This window comes from Ranitomeya imitator, chromosome 1, assembly GCF_032444005.1.
Source record: "Ranitomeya imitator isolate aRanImi1 chromosome 1, aRanImi1.pri, whole genome shotgun sequence".
Classification (NCBI taxonomy): Eukaryota; Metazoa; Chordata; class Amphibia; order Anura; family Dendrobatidae; genus Ranitomeya; species Ranitomeya imitator.
This window is the reverse complement of record NC_091282.1, coordinates 606340170-606356560: the sequence shown is the minus strand read 5'-3', so window position 1 is coordinate 606356560 and position 16391 is coordinate 606340170.

Below are 16391 nucleotides of genomic sequence, written 5' to 3'. Positions count from 1 at the left end.
CACTCAGGCCCCCGACACTTTAAATATTCGCCTGACTTCATTCCGGCGCCGCTCCATCTTCAGCGTCTTCTGCACTAATGTTCAGGCAGAGGGTACGCACTAAAGACGTCACCGCGCCCTCTGACCTGAGCATCACTGCAGAAGATGCTGAAGACGGAGCGGCGCCGGAACGAGGAGCAGGTGAATATCGCGCAGCGCACCGCTCTCCTCCCCATTATACTCACCTGCTCCTGGCGCGGTGCAGTCCCTGTTTTCCCGACGCCCCAGCTTCTTCCTGTACTGAGCGATCACCGTTACCGCTCATTACAGTAATGAATATGCGGCTCCACCCCTATGGCAGGTGGCGCAGCATATTCATTACTGTAATCAGCGGTACCATGTGACCGCTCAGTACAGGAAGAAGCTGGGGTGCCAGGGACCTGCAGGGACCGTGCCAGGAGCAGGTGAGTATAATTAGACAGCCACCGCTCCCCCTCCCCTGCCGACCCCTGGGTATGACTTTAGTATAAGCCGAGAGGGGGACTTTCAGCCCCCAAAAATGGGCTGAAAATCTTGGCTTATACTCGAGTATATATGGATCGCCCCCAGACACAGGCCCACAGGTCACTCGGTACCGGTCCTCTGCTGGCTCAGTTCTGGGGTTCACTGCGTTGAGAAACACGTGATGGTGTCTCCGCAGTGTTGGATGTTTTGGTCTCCCCGAGGCCAATCATCTGTGCCTTTATAGCATTTTTACTAGGCACTGCTCCTAATAGCCAGATTCCTACTCCACACTGATGAGGGGCAAAAACCCCGAAACAGCTGTCTGTGGATGGATACCATGCTTGGCATAGGTGGCTTTCCTTCATAGGATGCTGCCCTTCCCGTGGTTGTTCCTTCCCGGGGAAAGGCCTGGCTATTCACTGCTTGCGTTGAGAAACACGTGATGGTGTCTCCGCAGCTTCTTTACATGCATCTGCATATTTCCCATAAGGGATGGGGGCAGTGTTCTGGAATCACTGCGTTGAGAAACACGTGATGGTGTCTCCGCAGTGTTGGATGTTTTGGTCTCCCCGAGGCCAATCATCTGTGCCTTTATAGCATTTTTACTAGGCACTGCTCCTAATAGCCAGATTCCTACTCCACACTGATGAGGGGCAAAAACCCCGAAACAGCTGTCTGTGGATGGATACCATGCTTGGCATAGGTGGCTTTCCTTCATAGGATGCTGCCCTTCCCGTGGTTGTTCCTTCCCGGGGAAAGGCCTGGCTATTCACTGCTTGCGTTGAGAAACACGTGATGGTGTCTCCGCAGCTTCTTTACATGCATCTGCATATTTCCCATAAGGGATGGGGGCAGTGTTCTGGAATCACTGCGTTGAGGAACACGTGATGGTGTCTCCGCAGTGTTGGATGTTTTGGTCTCCCCGAGGCCAATCATCTGTGCCTTTATAGCATTTTTACTAGGCACTGCTCCTAATAGCCAGATTCCTACTCCACACTGATGAGGGGCAAAAACCCGAAACAGCTGTCTGTGGATGGATACCATGCTTGGCATAGGTGGCTTTCCTTCATAGGATGCTGCCCTTCCCGTGGTTGTTCCTTCCCGGGGAAAGGCCTGGCTATTCACTGCTTGCGTTGAGAAACACGTGATGGTGTCTCCGCAGCTTCTTTACATGCATCTGCATATTTCCCATAAGGGATGGGGGCAGTGTTCTGGAATCACTGCGTTGAGAAACACGTGATGGTGTCTCCGCAGTGTTGGATGTTTTGGTCTCCCCGAGGCCAATCATCTGTGCCTTTATAGCATTTTTACTAGGCACTGCTCCTAATAGCCAGATTCCTATTCCACACTGATGAGGGGCAAAACCCCGAAACAGCTGTCTGTGGATGGATACCATGCTTGGCATAGGTGGCTTTCCTTCATAGGATGCTGCCCTTCCCGTGGTTGTTCCTTCCCGGGGAAAGGCCTGGCTATTCACTGCGTTGAGAAACACGTGATGGTGTTTCCGCAGCTTCTTTACATGCATCTGCATATTTCCCATAAGGGATGGGGGCAGTGTTCTGGAATCACTTCGTTGAGAAACACGTGATGGTGTCTCCGCAGTGTTGGATGTTTTGGTCTCCCCGAGGCCAATCATCTGTGCCTTTATATCAGTTCTGGGGTTGTCACGGTGGCTGGACCTGGTCCGTGACCCTGCTAAGGGGCGTCCAATAAAGGGTGATAGGAGTATGTAAAGGTTTCGTGACGCCACCTGTGTTGTTCGGTCAGGATGACCGACGCTGCTTGGGGTCCGCTGGGGTGATGGAATGGCAGCTAGATGGTATACCTTCCCACAGGTGAAGTATGTCCCCAGGGCTTCCCAGTGATGTAGATGGCGATGGTGTGAGGTGCAGACAATAACGAGGACACAAGGTTGCAGTCTCTTTACCTCTTTACTGAAGACTTCAGGATCCGCAATCCAGAGCACGACTAACAGGGCTTTCTGAGACCGGCCGGTCCAATGGGCACATCCAGAGTTCCCTTTGCAGGTGGAAATCGTTGCCTACCACTAGCGCCTGTGTGTTGCAGTGCTACCCTGCTGAGTAGGGTTGAACGACTTTTAGTTTTTTAGGGTCGAGTCGGGTTTCGCGAAACCCGACTATCTCAAAAGTCGAGTCGAGTGGAATCGGCTGATTATCGCGAAAAGTCAATGCAAGTCAATGGGGGAGCATAGTCGGCAGTGAGTGGAGGCCAGGAAAACATGTACAGTGCCCATTTTAATGGCAAAAACATCGATTCTTGTTACTGAAGCTTGTCAATCTTAATTTACCTTATAATAATAGTTAGGCATTGGAAATTGGGGGTCATTTCGCTAAAGTTGTGGGGGGTAGGGCTAGTTCAAGTATTTAGTGGGCCCAGGAAATCTGGACCACGTCACGGCAGTGGAGCAGGGAGAGGTAAGTATTTCAACTTTGCAAGTGCTGTGATCCTGAGCAAGCAGGGGGGGCCCACTCGTTGGCATTGGCACTGGCACAGGGCCCCTCAAAGTACGGCAGTGTGTTTGCACATCTGGGGCGCCTCCCACCGGCAGCGACACTTTTGCGTACTATGAGGGGCCCTGTGCCAGTGACGTCGCCAACGAGTATTCCTCCCCCCACCTGTTGAAGGAACCTGCACTTTCATCTGCACCTTCCTCTTTGTCCCCGTGTAAGGTGGTATGGTATGCGGGAAGAGGAACCTGACTTTCAGCAGGGTCACAATCTTGCTGTGTAGCGTGCACGGGGAATGTTGCGTTATGGGTCAATGTACCAGAAGACTCATCTATCACTGGCTGGGCAATGGGCAGGATGAGGAGGAAACACAGATATAGGCCCAAAGAATAAAGTGGGCTAAATGCAGTTCAAAATTGGTAACAGGACTAACCAGGGGGCATTGCAGTGGAGGACAACTGTAATGAGAGGCTGACACAGAGAGTAGGCCCAAATCAGTAAGTAGTCTAAATGCAGTTCAAAATTGGCAACAGTAGTAAACAGGCGGCACAGCTTTGTTCAGTGGAGGAGAACAGCAAGGAATGGCAGACACCGATAGTAGGCCCCAACCCAACTAGTAGGCCAAATGCAGTCTAACATTAACAACTACTTAACGAGAGCCTGAAAATGGAATTTCAGGACAGGAAACCAGGAGAACAGCAAGGAGCGGCAGACACTGTTAGTAGGCCCCAACCCAACTAGTAGGCCAAATGCAGTTGTTCCATTTAACAACTATTTAACAAGAGCCTGAAGATAGAAGCTCAGGAAAGGCAACCTGGAGAACACCTTGGAGCGGAAGACACCGTCTCTACAACCCAGACCCAACTTGTAGGCCTAATGCAGTGTTGTTTCAACAACTACTTAACGAGAGCTAGAAGATCGAAGCTATGGAGAGGCAACCTGGAGAACACCTTGGAGCGGCAGACACCGTCTCTACAACCCAGACCCAACTTGTAGGTCTAATGCAGTGTTGTTTCAACAACTACTTAATGAGAGCTAGAAGATCGAAGCTATGGAGAGACAACCTGGAGAACACCTTGGAGCGGGAGACACCGTCTCTACAACCCAGACCCAACTTCTAGGCCTAATGCATTGTTGTTTAAACAACTACTTAACGAGAGCTAGAAGATAGAAGCTATGGAGAGGCATCCTGTAGAACACCTTGGAGCGGCAGACACCGTCTCTACAACCCAGACCCAACTTGTAGGCCTAATGCAGTGTTGTTTCAACAACTACTTAACGAGAGCTAGAAGATCGAAGCTATGGAGAGGCAACCTGGAGAACACCTTGGAGCGGCAGACACCGTCTCTACAACCCAGACCCAACTTGTAGGCCTAATGCAGTGTTGTTTCAACAACTACTTAACGAGAGCTAGAAGATAGAAGCTATGGAGAGGCAACCTGGAGAACACCTTGGAGCGGCAGACACCGTCTCTACAACCCAGACCCAACTTGTAGGCCTAATGCAGTGTTGTTTCAACAACTACTTAACAAGAGCTAGAAGATAGAAGCTATGGAGAGGCAACCTGGAGAATACCTTGGAGCGGCAGACACCGTCTCTACAACCCAGACCCAACTTGTAGGCCTAATGCAGTGTTGTTTCAACAACTACTTAACAAGAGCTAGAAGATAGAAGCTATGGAGAGGCAACCTGGAGAACACCTTGGAGCGGAAGACACCGTCAGTAGGCCCTACCGAAGTAGTAGCCCCAATGCAGTTTTCAAATTCCTATAGGCTGAAAACCAGACTATTGACGCTCAGCTTTTTTCAGAGGAGGACAGCTGTATTGAGTGGCGCAGACAGACACAGGTAGTAGGCCTTAAACAAAAAATTTGGCTCAATGCAGTTTAAAAAAAGGTTACAGGGGTACACAGGCAGCATTGCTCTGGTCAGTGGAGGACAATTTCAATTATGGACCGCAGACAGACTTAGTACGCCTACAATTAAAAAAAGGATGCTCTATGCAATTTAAAAAAGGTTCCAGGGGTACACGGACAGCATTGGCCTGGTCAGTGGAGGACTATTGGAAGGAGGGACCGCAGACAGGCTTAGTAGGCCTAACATAACAAAAGTAGGCTGTAGGCACTTTAAATTAGGTTCCAGGGGTACACGGGCAGCAGTGGTCTGGTCAGTGGAGGACTATTGGAAGGATGGACCGCAGACAGGCTTAGTAGGCCTAACATAACAAAAGTAGGCTGTAGGCACTTTAAAATAGGTTCCAGGGGTACACGGGCAGCAGTGGTCTGGTCAGTGGAGGACTATTGGAAGGAGGGACCGCAGACAGGTTTAGTAGGCCTAACATAACAAAAGTAGGCTGTAGGCCCTTAAAAATAGGTTCCAGGGGTACACGGGCAGCAGTGGTCTGGTCAGTGGAGGACTATTGGAAGGAGGGACCGCAGACAGGCTTAGTAGGCCTAACATAACAAAAGTAGGCTGTAGGCACTTTAAAATAGGTTCCAGGGGTACACGGGCAGCAGTGGTCTGGTCAGTGGAGGACTATTGGAAGGAGGGACAGCAGACAGGCTTAGTAGGCCTAACATAACAAAAGTAGGCTGTAGGCACTTTAAAATAGGTTCCAGGGATACACGGGCAGCAGTGGTCTGGTCAGTGGAGGACTATTGGAAGGAGGGACCGCAGACAGGCTTAGTAGGCCTAACATAACAAAAGTAGGCTGTAGGCCCTTAAAAATAGGTTCCAGGGGTACATGGGCAGCAGTGGTCTGGTCAGTGGAGGACTATTGGAAGGAGGGACCGCAGACAGGCTTAGTAGGCCTAACATAACAAAAGTAGGCTGTAGGCACTTTAAAATAGGTTCCAGGGGTACACGGGCAGCAGTGGTCTGGTCAGTGGAGGACTATTGGAAGGAGGGACCGCAGACAGGCTTAGTAGGCCTAACATAACAAAAGTAGGCTGTAGGCACTTTAAAATAGGTTCCAGGGATACACGGGCAGCAGTGGTCTGGTCAGTGGAGGACTATTGGAAGGAGGGACCGCAGACAGGCTTAGTAGGCCTAACATAACAAAAGTAGGCTGTAGGCCCTTAAAAATAGGTTCCAGGGGTACACGGGCAGCAGTGGTCTGGTCAGTGGAGGACTAGTGGAAGGAGGGACCGCAGACAGGCTTAGTAGACCTAACATAACAAAAGTAGACTGTAGGCACTTTAAAATAGGTTCCAGGGGTACACGGGCAGCAGTGGTCTGGTCAGTGGAGGACTATTGGAAGGAGGGACCGCAGACAGGCTTAGTAGGCCTAACATAACAAAAGTAGGCTGTAGGCCCTTAAAAATAGGTTCCAGGGGTACACGGGCAGCAGTGGTCTGGTCAGTGGAGGACTATTGGAAGGAGGGACCGCAGACAGGCTTAGTAGGCCTAACATAACAAAAGTAGGCTGTAGGCACTTTAAAATAGGTTCCAGGGGTACACGGGCAGCAGTGGTCTGGTCAGTGGAGGACTATTGGAAGGAGGGACCGCAGACAGGCTTAGTAGGCCTAACATAACAAAAGTAGGCTCTATGCACTTGGAATTATCTTGCTGGGGTACACAGGCAGCATTGGTGTTGTCAGTGGAGGCCGATTGTAATGAGTGTCTGACATTTATTCCTCCCAAAATATAAATAGATGTTAATGTCTCGCAATACAACAAAACCAAAAAACAAAAGGGTGGCATACTTAGGTACAGAGGTGGGCTCCTCTGCTAAGTTTCAGACCTAGTAATTTGGCGCAAAGTATTTACTGGTGTAAATATAGGACACTGCCCCTGACTATTTTAAGTAGCATCATACATGTCAACACATTGGTATTGTCAGTGCCAGGCATTGAAGGATGTCAGCGCATAGACTAAACATTGGTGGAGCTGTGAGAGATAATTTTGCAAATCATAGAGCACTGTTTGAGCTGGGGGCGGGAAACTGTCTTGTGGCCGGCGGTACAGGCCCAGGGCCCCTCATGTTACAACGGTGTGTCTGACGTTGGTTGCGCGCCACCACCGCCAGAGACACTTTATTGTACTATGAGGGACCCAGTGGCAGTGCCGTCGACCAAAAGCGTGCACACCCACCTCTTCAGACAAACGGAACTCTCACGGGTGCTTTCGCCAAGTGGCGAGACCACGGCCACGTGGGGGGAGTCAGCCCATTTAGGGAGGTGTAAACATGTCGTATGCTAGACAGACAGCAGCTGCAAATGGAGAAATTGGAACACTCAGTAAGACCAGTCCAAAAGCAAAACCTTTTTAAAGGAAAGCTAGGTGTCAGCCGGGAAAGGTGGGGCAAATTAATTAGAAATCCATGAGTGGTTCATTTTAATGAAGGTTAGATCATCAACATTTTGGGTAGCCAGACGAGTCCTTTTTTCGGTCAGTATTGAACCAGCAGCACTGAATACTCTTTCTGATAGCACACTAGCTGCTGGGCAAGCGTGCTCCTGCAATGCATATTCGGACAATTCAGGCCAGGTGTCTATTTTGGATGACCAGTAATCAAATGGGAATGACGGGTGAGGAAGAACATCGATAGGGGAGGAAAAATAGTAACCTTACTGGACAAATGTTGTCTCCTGTCACTTTGAATTGATGCTGCAGTACCTGTCCTGTCTGCGGTCATAGCAAAATCACTCAACAACCTGGTCAGAAAACCCCTCTGTCCAACGCCACTTCTGATTTGTGCACCTCTAACACCTCTGGTCTGCTGCCCCCTGCAGCTCGTGTGAGAACGATCACCGGCGCTGTGTGCTGGGAATGCCTGAATCAAACGGTCAACAAGTTTGTTTGATTGCTAATATTTGTTCTAAGTTCTCATGTGGCATAATATTTTGCAATTTGCCATTATAGCGAGGATCAAGGAGGCAGGCCAACCAGTAATCGTCATCAGTCATCATTTTAATAATGCGTGGGTCCCTTTTGAGGATATGTAAGGCATAATCCGCCATGTGGGCCAAAGTTCCAGTTGTCAAATCTGCGGTTGTGCTGGGTTGAGGGGCAGTTACAGGCAAATCTACGTCACTTGTGTCCCTCAAAAAACCAGAACCCGGCCTTGCCACGCCACCAATTTCCAGTGGCCCGGAGAAGCTTCTTCATTAAAAAAATACTAATCCCCATCATCCTCCTCATCCTCCTCCTCCTGTTCGCCCGCTACCTCGTCCTGTACACTGCCCTGACCAGACAATGGCTGACTGTCATCAAGGCTTTCCTCTTCCTCTGCTGCAGACGCCTGCTCCTTTATGTGCGTCAAACTTTGCATCAGCAGAGTTGCTCATGCTTACTATGGCGTTGTCTGCACTAACCAGCCGTGTGCATTCCTCAAAACACTGAAGGACTTGACACATGTCTTGTACCTTCGACCACTGCACACCTGACAACTCCATGTCTGCCATCCTACTGCCTGCCCGTGTATGTGTATCCTCCCACAAATACATAACAGCCCGCCTCTGTTCGCACAGTCTCTGAAGCATGTGCAGTGTTGAGTTCCACCTTGTTGCAACGTCGATGATTAGGCGATGCTGGGGAAGGTTCAAAGACCGCTGATAGGTCTGCATACGACTGGAATGTACAGGCGAACGGCGGATATGCGAGCAAAGTCCGCGCACTTTGAGGAGCAGGTCGGATAACCCCGGATAACTTTTCAGGAAGCACTGCACCACCAGGTTTAAGGTGTGAGCCAGGCAAGGAATGTGTTTCAGTTGGGAAAGGGCGATGGCAGCCATGAGATTCCTTCCGTTATCACTCACTACCTTGCCTGCCTCAAGATCTACAGTGCCCAGCCACGACTGCGTTTCTTTCTGCAAGAACTCGGACAAAACTTCCGCGGTGTGTCTGTTGTCACCCAAACAGTTCATAGCCAATACAGCCTGCTGACGCTTGCCAGTAGCTGCCCCATAATGGGATACCTGGTGTGCAACAGTGGCAGCTGCGGATCGAGTGGTTGTGCGACTGCGGTCTGTGGACAAGCTCTCGCTTCTGCAGGAGGACGAGGAGGAGGAGGAGGGGGGCGAACGGCTACAGCCAACTGTTTCCTAGACCGTTGGCTAGGCAGAACTGTCCTAATATTGCTGTCCCCTGTGGACCCTGCATCCACCATATTCACCCAGTGTGCCATGATGGACACGTAACGTCCCTGGCCATGCCTACTGGTCCATGCATCTGTTGTCAGGTGCACCTTTGTACTCACAGATTGCCTGAGTGCATTGACGATGCGCTCTTTTACATGCTGGTGGAGGGCTGGGATGGCTTTTCTCGAAAAGAAGTGTCGACTGGGTAGCTCGTAGCGTGGTTCAGCGTAGTCCATCAGGGCTTTGAAAGCTTCGCTTTCAACTAACCGGTAGGGCATCATCTCTAACGAGATTAGTCTAGCTATGTGGGCGTTCAAACCCTGTGTACGCGGATGCGAGGATGAGTACTTCCTTTTTCTAACGAGAGTCTCATGTAGGGTGAGCTGGACTGGAGAGCTGGAGATCATGGAACTAGCGGGGGTGCCGGTGGACATGGCAGACTGAGAGACGGTTGGAGACGGTATTCTTGCCGGTGCCCTAGATGCAGTGTTTCCTACTACAAAACTGGTGATTCCCTGACCCTGACTGCTTTGGCCTGGCAACGAAACCTGCACAGATACTGCAGGTGGTGCGGAAAATGGTGGCCTTACAGTGACGGAAGGGATGTAGCGTTGCTGACTAGCTTAATTGGCCGAGGGTGCTACAACCTTAAGGGACGTTTGGTAGTTAGTCCAGGCTTGCAAATGCATGGTGGTTAAATGTCTATGCATGCAACTTGTATTTAGACTTTTCAGATTCTGACCTCTGCTTAAGGTAGTTGAACATTTTTGACAGATGACTTTGCAATGATCAATTGGATGTTGTTTAAAAAAATGCCAGACTGCACTCTTTCTAGCATCGGATAGCTTTTCAGGCATTGCAGACTGAGCTTCTTTAACCGGATGGCCACGCTGTGCTCCAACTGGTTTTGGCTTTGCCACGCGTTTTGGGCCAGATACGGGCCCGGCAGATGGAACCTGTTGCGATGTTGATGCCTGCTGCGGCCCCTCCTCCTCCTCTTCAGAACTACTGCCGCCTGCACCCTGTTCCCCCAATGGCTGCCAATCGGGGTCAACAACTGGGTCATCTATCTATCTATCTATCTATCTATCTATCTATCTATCTATCATCATCTATCTATCTCATGTGCAACTTCGTCTGTGTTACCGTGTAAGCCGGTGGTATAGCGTTCGTGACGGGGCACCATAGTCTCATCAGGGTCTGATTCTGGATCAGTACACTGCGAGGGCAATGTTGTGGTCTGAGTCAAAGGAACAGCATAGTAATCTGGCTGTGGCTGTGCATCTGTGCACTCCATGTCCGATTCAACTTGTAATGGGCATGGCCTGTTAACTGTTTCACTTTCTAACCCAGGAACAGTATGTGTAAAGAGCTCCATGGAGTAACCCGTTGTGTCGCCTGACGCATCCTTCTCTGTTGTTGTTTTTGCTGAACAGGACAATGGAGCGACTTGTCCCTGAGCATGAACATCCACTAACGACGCGCTGCTTTTACATTTTCCAGTTTCAGAAGAGGAGGCAAAAGAGCTAGAGGCTGAGTCAGCAAGGAAAGCCAAAACTTGCTCTTGCTGCTCCGGCTTTAAAAGCGGTTTTCCTACTCCCAGAAAAGGGAGCGTTCGAGGCCTTGTGTAGCCAGACGACGAACCTGGCTCCACAGCTCGAGACTTAGGTGCTATATTGTTTTTCCCACGACCACCTGATGCTCCACCACCACTACCATCATTACCAGCTGGCAATGAACGCCCACGGCCACGACCTCTTCTACAGACTTCCTCATTGTTTTAAAAATGTAACCAAAGTAACGGTATTTGTTACTGTAAAACAACTTACAAGCTGAACTCAAACTTCTGTAGGATTTAGATATCCATTTATAGGTGGGTGAGACTGCAAGGAAAATCAGGCACAATGTTACACACTCGGTTTTCTGTGGCACAAAATGAGACAGATGCCACACACGCAGGACTGGCACTGAAGCACAAATGCCAATATTAATCTCCCACTATTTATTTATTTTTTCAGGGAGAATTTAAAAACCCAAAAAAAAAACAAAAACAGACACTAGGCTTTCTGAGGCCCACAATTTGAGAGAGATGGCACACACGACTGGCACTGAAGCACAAATGCCAATATTAATCTCCCACTATTTATTTTTTTTCAGGGAGAATTTAAAAACCAAAATAAAAAAAAACAGACACTAGGCTTTCTGTGGCCCACAATTTGAGAGAGATGGCACACACGACTGGCACTCAAGCACAAATGCCAATAGTAATCTCCCACTATTTATTTTTTTTCAGGGAGAATTTAAAAACCAAAATAAAAAAACAGACACTAGGCTTTCTGTGGCCCACAATTTGAGAGAGATGGCACACACGACTGGCACTGAAGCACAAATGCCAATATTAATCTCCCACTATTTCTTTTTTTTTCAGGGAGAATTTAAAAATAAAAATAAAAAAAACAGACACTAGGCTTTCTGTGGCCCACAATTTGAGGGAGATGGCACACACGACTGGCACTCAAGCACAAATGCCAATATTAATCTCCCACTTTATTTTTTTTCAGGGAGAATTTAAAAACCAAAATAAAAAAAAAGACACTAGGCTTTCTGTGGCCCACAATTTGAGAGAGATGGCACACACGACTGGCACTGAAGCACAAATGCCAATATTAATCTCCCACTATTTATTTTTTTCAGGGAGAATTTAAAAACCAAAAAAATAAAAAACAGACACTAGGCTTTCTGTGGCCCACAATTAGAGAGAGATGGCACACATGACTGTCACTGAAGCACAAATGCCAATATTAATCTCCCACTATTTATTTATTTTTCAGGGAGAATTTAAAAACCAAAATAAAAAAAAAAAACAGACACTAGGCTTTCTGTGGCCCACAATTTGAGAGAGATGGCACACACGACTGGCACTGAAGCACAAATGCCAATATTAATCTCCCACTATTTATTTTTTTTCAGGGAGAATTTAAAAATCAAAATAAAAAAAACAGACACTAGGCTTTCTGTGGCCCACAATTTGAGAGAGATGGCACACACGACTGGCACTCAAGCACAAATGCCAATATTAATCTCCCACTATTTATTTTTTTTCAGGGAGAATTTAAAAACCAAAATAAAAAAATAGACACTAGGCTTTCTGTGGCCCACAATTTGAGAGAGATGGCACACACGACTAGCACTGAAGCACAAATGCCAATATTAATCTCCCACTATTAATTTTTTTCAGGGAGAATTTAAAAACCAAAAAAATAAAAAACAGACACTAGGCTTTCTGTGGCCCACAATTAGAGAGAGATGGCACACATGACTGTCACTGAAGCACAAATGCCAATATTAATCTCCCACTATTTATTTATTTTTCAGGGAGAATTTAAAAACCAAAATAAAAAAAAACAAACAGACACTAGGCTTTCTGTGGCCCACAATTTGAGAGAGATGGCACACACGACTGGCACTGAAGCACAAATGCCGATATTAATCTCCCACTATTTTTTTTTTTCAGGGAGTATTTAAAAACAAACAAAAAAAAAAAACAGACACTAGGCTTTCTGTGGCCCACAATTTGAGAGAGATGGCACACACGACTGGCACTCAAGCACAAATGCCAATATTAATCTCCCACTATTTATTTATCTTTCAGGGAGAATTTAAAAACCAAAATAAAATAAAAAACAGACACTAGGCTTTCTGTGGCCCACAATTTGAGAGAGATGGCACACACGACTGGCACTGAAGCACAAATGCCAATATTAATCTCCCACTATTTATTTTTTTTCAGGGAGAATTTAAAAACCAAAATAAAAAAACAGACACTAGGCTTTCTGTGGCCCACAATTTGAGAGAGATGGCACACACGACTGGCACTGAAGCACAAATGCCAATATTAATCTCCCACTATTTATTTTTTTTCAGGGAGAATTTAAAAATCAAAATAAAAAAAATAGACACTAGGCTTTCTGTGGCCCACAATTTGAGAGAGATGGCACACACGACTGGCACTCAAGCACAAATGCCAATATTAATCTCCCACTATTTATTTTTTTTCAGGGAGAATTTAAAAACCAAAATAAAAAAATAGACACTAGGCTTTCTGTGGCCCACAATTTGAGAGAGATGGCACACACGACTAGCACTGAAGCACAAATGCCAATATTAATCTCCCACTATTAATTTTTTTCAGGGAGAATTTAAAAACCAAAAAAATAAAAAACAGACACTAGGCTTTCTGTGGCCCACAATTAGAGAGAGATGGCACACATGACTGTCACTGAAGCACAAATGCCAATATTAATCTCCCACTATTTATTTATTTTTCAGGGAGAATTTAAAAACCAAAATAAAAAAAAACAAACAGACACTAGGCTTTCTGTGGCCCACAATTTGAGAGAGATGGCACACACGACTGGCACTGAAGCACAAATGCCGATATTAATCTCCCACTATTTTTTTTTTTCAGGGAGTATTTAAAAACAAACAAAAAAAAAAAACAGACACTAGGCTTTCTGTGGCCCACAATTTGAGAGAGATGGCACACACGACTGGCACTCAAGCACAAATGCCAATATTAATCTCCCACTATTTATTTATCTTTCAGGGAGAATTTAAAAACCAAAATAAAATAAAAAACAGACACTAGGCTTTCTGTGGCCCACAATTTGAGAGAGATGGCACACACGACTGGCACTGAAGCACAAATGCCAATATTAATCTCCCACTATTTATTTTTTTTCAGGGAGAATTTAAAAACCAAAATAAAAAAACAGACACTAGGCTTTCTGTGGCCCACAATTTGAGAGAGATGGCACACACGACTGGCACTGAAGCACAAATGCCAATATTAATCTCCCACTATTTATTTTTTTTCAGGGAGAATTTAAAAATCAAAATAAAAAAAATAGACACTAGGCTTTCTGTGGCCCACAATTTGAGAGAGATGGCACACACGACTGGCACTCAAGCACAAATGCCAATATTAATCTCCCACTATTTATTTTTTTTCAGGGAGAATTTAAAAACCAAAATAAAAAAAAAGACACTAGGCTTTCTGTGGCCCACAATTTGAGAGAGATGGCACACACGACTAGCACTGAAGCACAAATGCCAATATTAATCTCCCACTATTTATTTTTTTCAGGGAGAATTTAAAACCAAAAAAATAAAAAACAGACACTAGGCTTTCTGTGGCCCACAATTAGAGAGAGATGGCACACATGACTGTCACTGAAGCACAAATGCCAATATTAATCTCCCACTATTTATTTATTTTTCAGGGAGAATTTAAAAACCAAAATAAAAAAAAAAAAAAACAGACACTAGGCTTTCTGTGGCCCACAATTTGAGAGAGATGGCACACACGACTGGCACTGAAGCACAAATGCCGATATTAATCTCCCACTATTTTTTTTTTCAGGGAGTATTTAAAAACCAAAAAAAAACAAAAAACAGACACTATGCTTTCTGTGGCCCACAATTTGAGAGAGATGGCACACACGACTGGCACTTAAGCACAAATGCCAATATTAATCTCCCACTATTTATTTTTTTCAGGGAGAAATTAAAAACCAAAAAAATAAAAAACAGACACTAGGCTTTCTGTGGCCCACAATTAGAGAGAGATGGCACACATGACTGTCACTGAAGCACAAATGCCAATATTAATCTCCCACTATTTATTTATTTTTCAGGGAGAATTTAAAAACCAAAATAAAAAAATAACAGACACTAGGCTTTCTGTGGCCCACAATTTGAGAGAGATGGCACACACGACTGGCACTGAAGCACAAATGCCAATATTAATCTCCCACTATTTATTTTTTTTCAGGGAGAATTTAAAAACCAAAATAAAAAAACAGACACTAGGCTTTCTGTGGCCCACAATTTGAGAGAAATGGCACACACGACTGGCACTGAAGCACAAATGCCAATATTAATCTCCCACTATTTATTTTTTTTTCAGGGAGAATTTAAAAATCAAAATAAAAAAAACAGACACTAGGCTTTCTGTGGCCCACAATTTGAGAGAGATGGCACACATGACTGGCACTCAAGCACAAATGCCAATATTAATCTCCCACTATTTATTTTTTTTCAGGGAGAATTTAAAAACCAAAATAAAAAAAAAAAAAACAGACACTAGGCTTTCTGTGGCCCACAATTTGAGAGAGATGGCACACATGACTGGCACTGAAGCACAAATGCCGATATTAATCTCCCACTATTTTTTTTTTCAGTTAGTATTTAAAAACCAAAAAAAAACAAAAAACAGACACTAGGCTTTCTGTGGCCCACAATTTGAGAGAGATGGCACACACTGTTAGGAGTCGAGTTTCCTCTGCTGCACAGGGGGAATCTCGATCCGTCTCCGCTGCGGTCTCCCATTCTCCTCCAGCCACAGTGGAGCCTGCTCAGCAGGGACGTTGATCCCAGCGTCTCGCTCAGTCTGACTCTGTGAGAAGAGTTACTGCTGCTTCTCCAGCTTCTGCCTGTAAAGCCTATACTGGTCAGCAGCGAGTGGACTTCTCTGGGACTAAGTCCTTGTCTGCGCACACTGAGCATGCCCAGGGCAAGATCTCCCGTTGGAGATCGAGGGTCATGTGCTCAGACTCTGCAGCGCATTCTATTGGTCCTCTTGGCAGGTCTTGGAAGGGCAAAGTTTCTGTGGCCGCTTCCTGTCCTGCAACTATATAAACTGCGCATGACCGCACGGCCATGCGCTAGTGTACAATTTAATACGTGTGTTTGTTGTGAGTGCAAGTCGTTCTTTAAATACCCCTACCCTATTGTATGATTGTTCGCGTATGGAGTATGGCTGCTATCTAGCGCCCGACTTATCACTCAACGTGTCACACACGTGTCAGCGTCTACTGCTGTGACCGCCAGTGCGGTGCCACGCGCCAGTGTGCGCTTCCTGACCCACGTCTGGGTGCTTAGTGGTGCCTGCCAGCACGGCACAGTTCGCACTTCGGTGTCTTAATTATATAATTCCTTTCACACCCAGTAGCGGTGTAGTGCCAGCAAGGGTCTAATCGGACTACAATCCCTGTTGGGGTTTAGTTCGCTGACCACTTGCTCGCGCTCTATGTGCGGTACCGCGGTCCTGTGACGCAACAGGATCGCTTTCTTCACGCTGGGTGAGGTTTAACCCACGCGTGTATACTTTTGAATACCGCCATATTGTCTGTCATTTCCTAGCAGCAGGTTTCACCTGCACGGTGGACCCCGGACTGCGAACGCATCTATATCATCTCTCTTGGTGCGTTCCGCCAGTCCTAACATTACACTAGCGCCAGGGTCTGGCTAGTGATGACAGACAAACAGCAATCTCTGCGGCATATCCAGCAGCTGGAGGG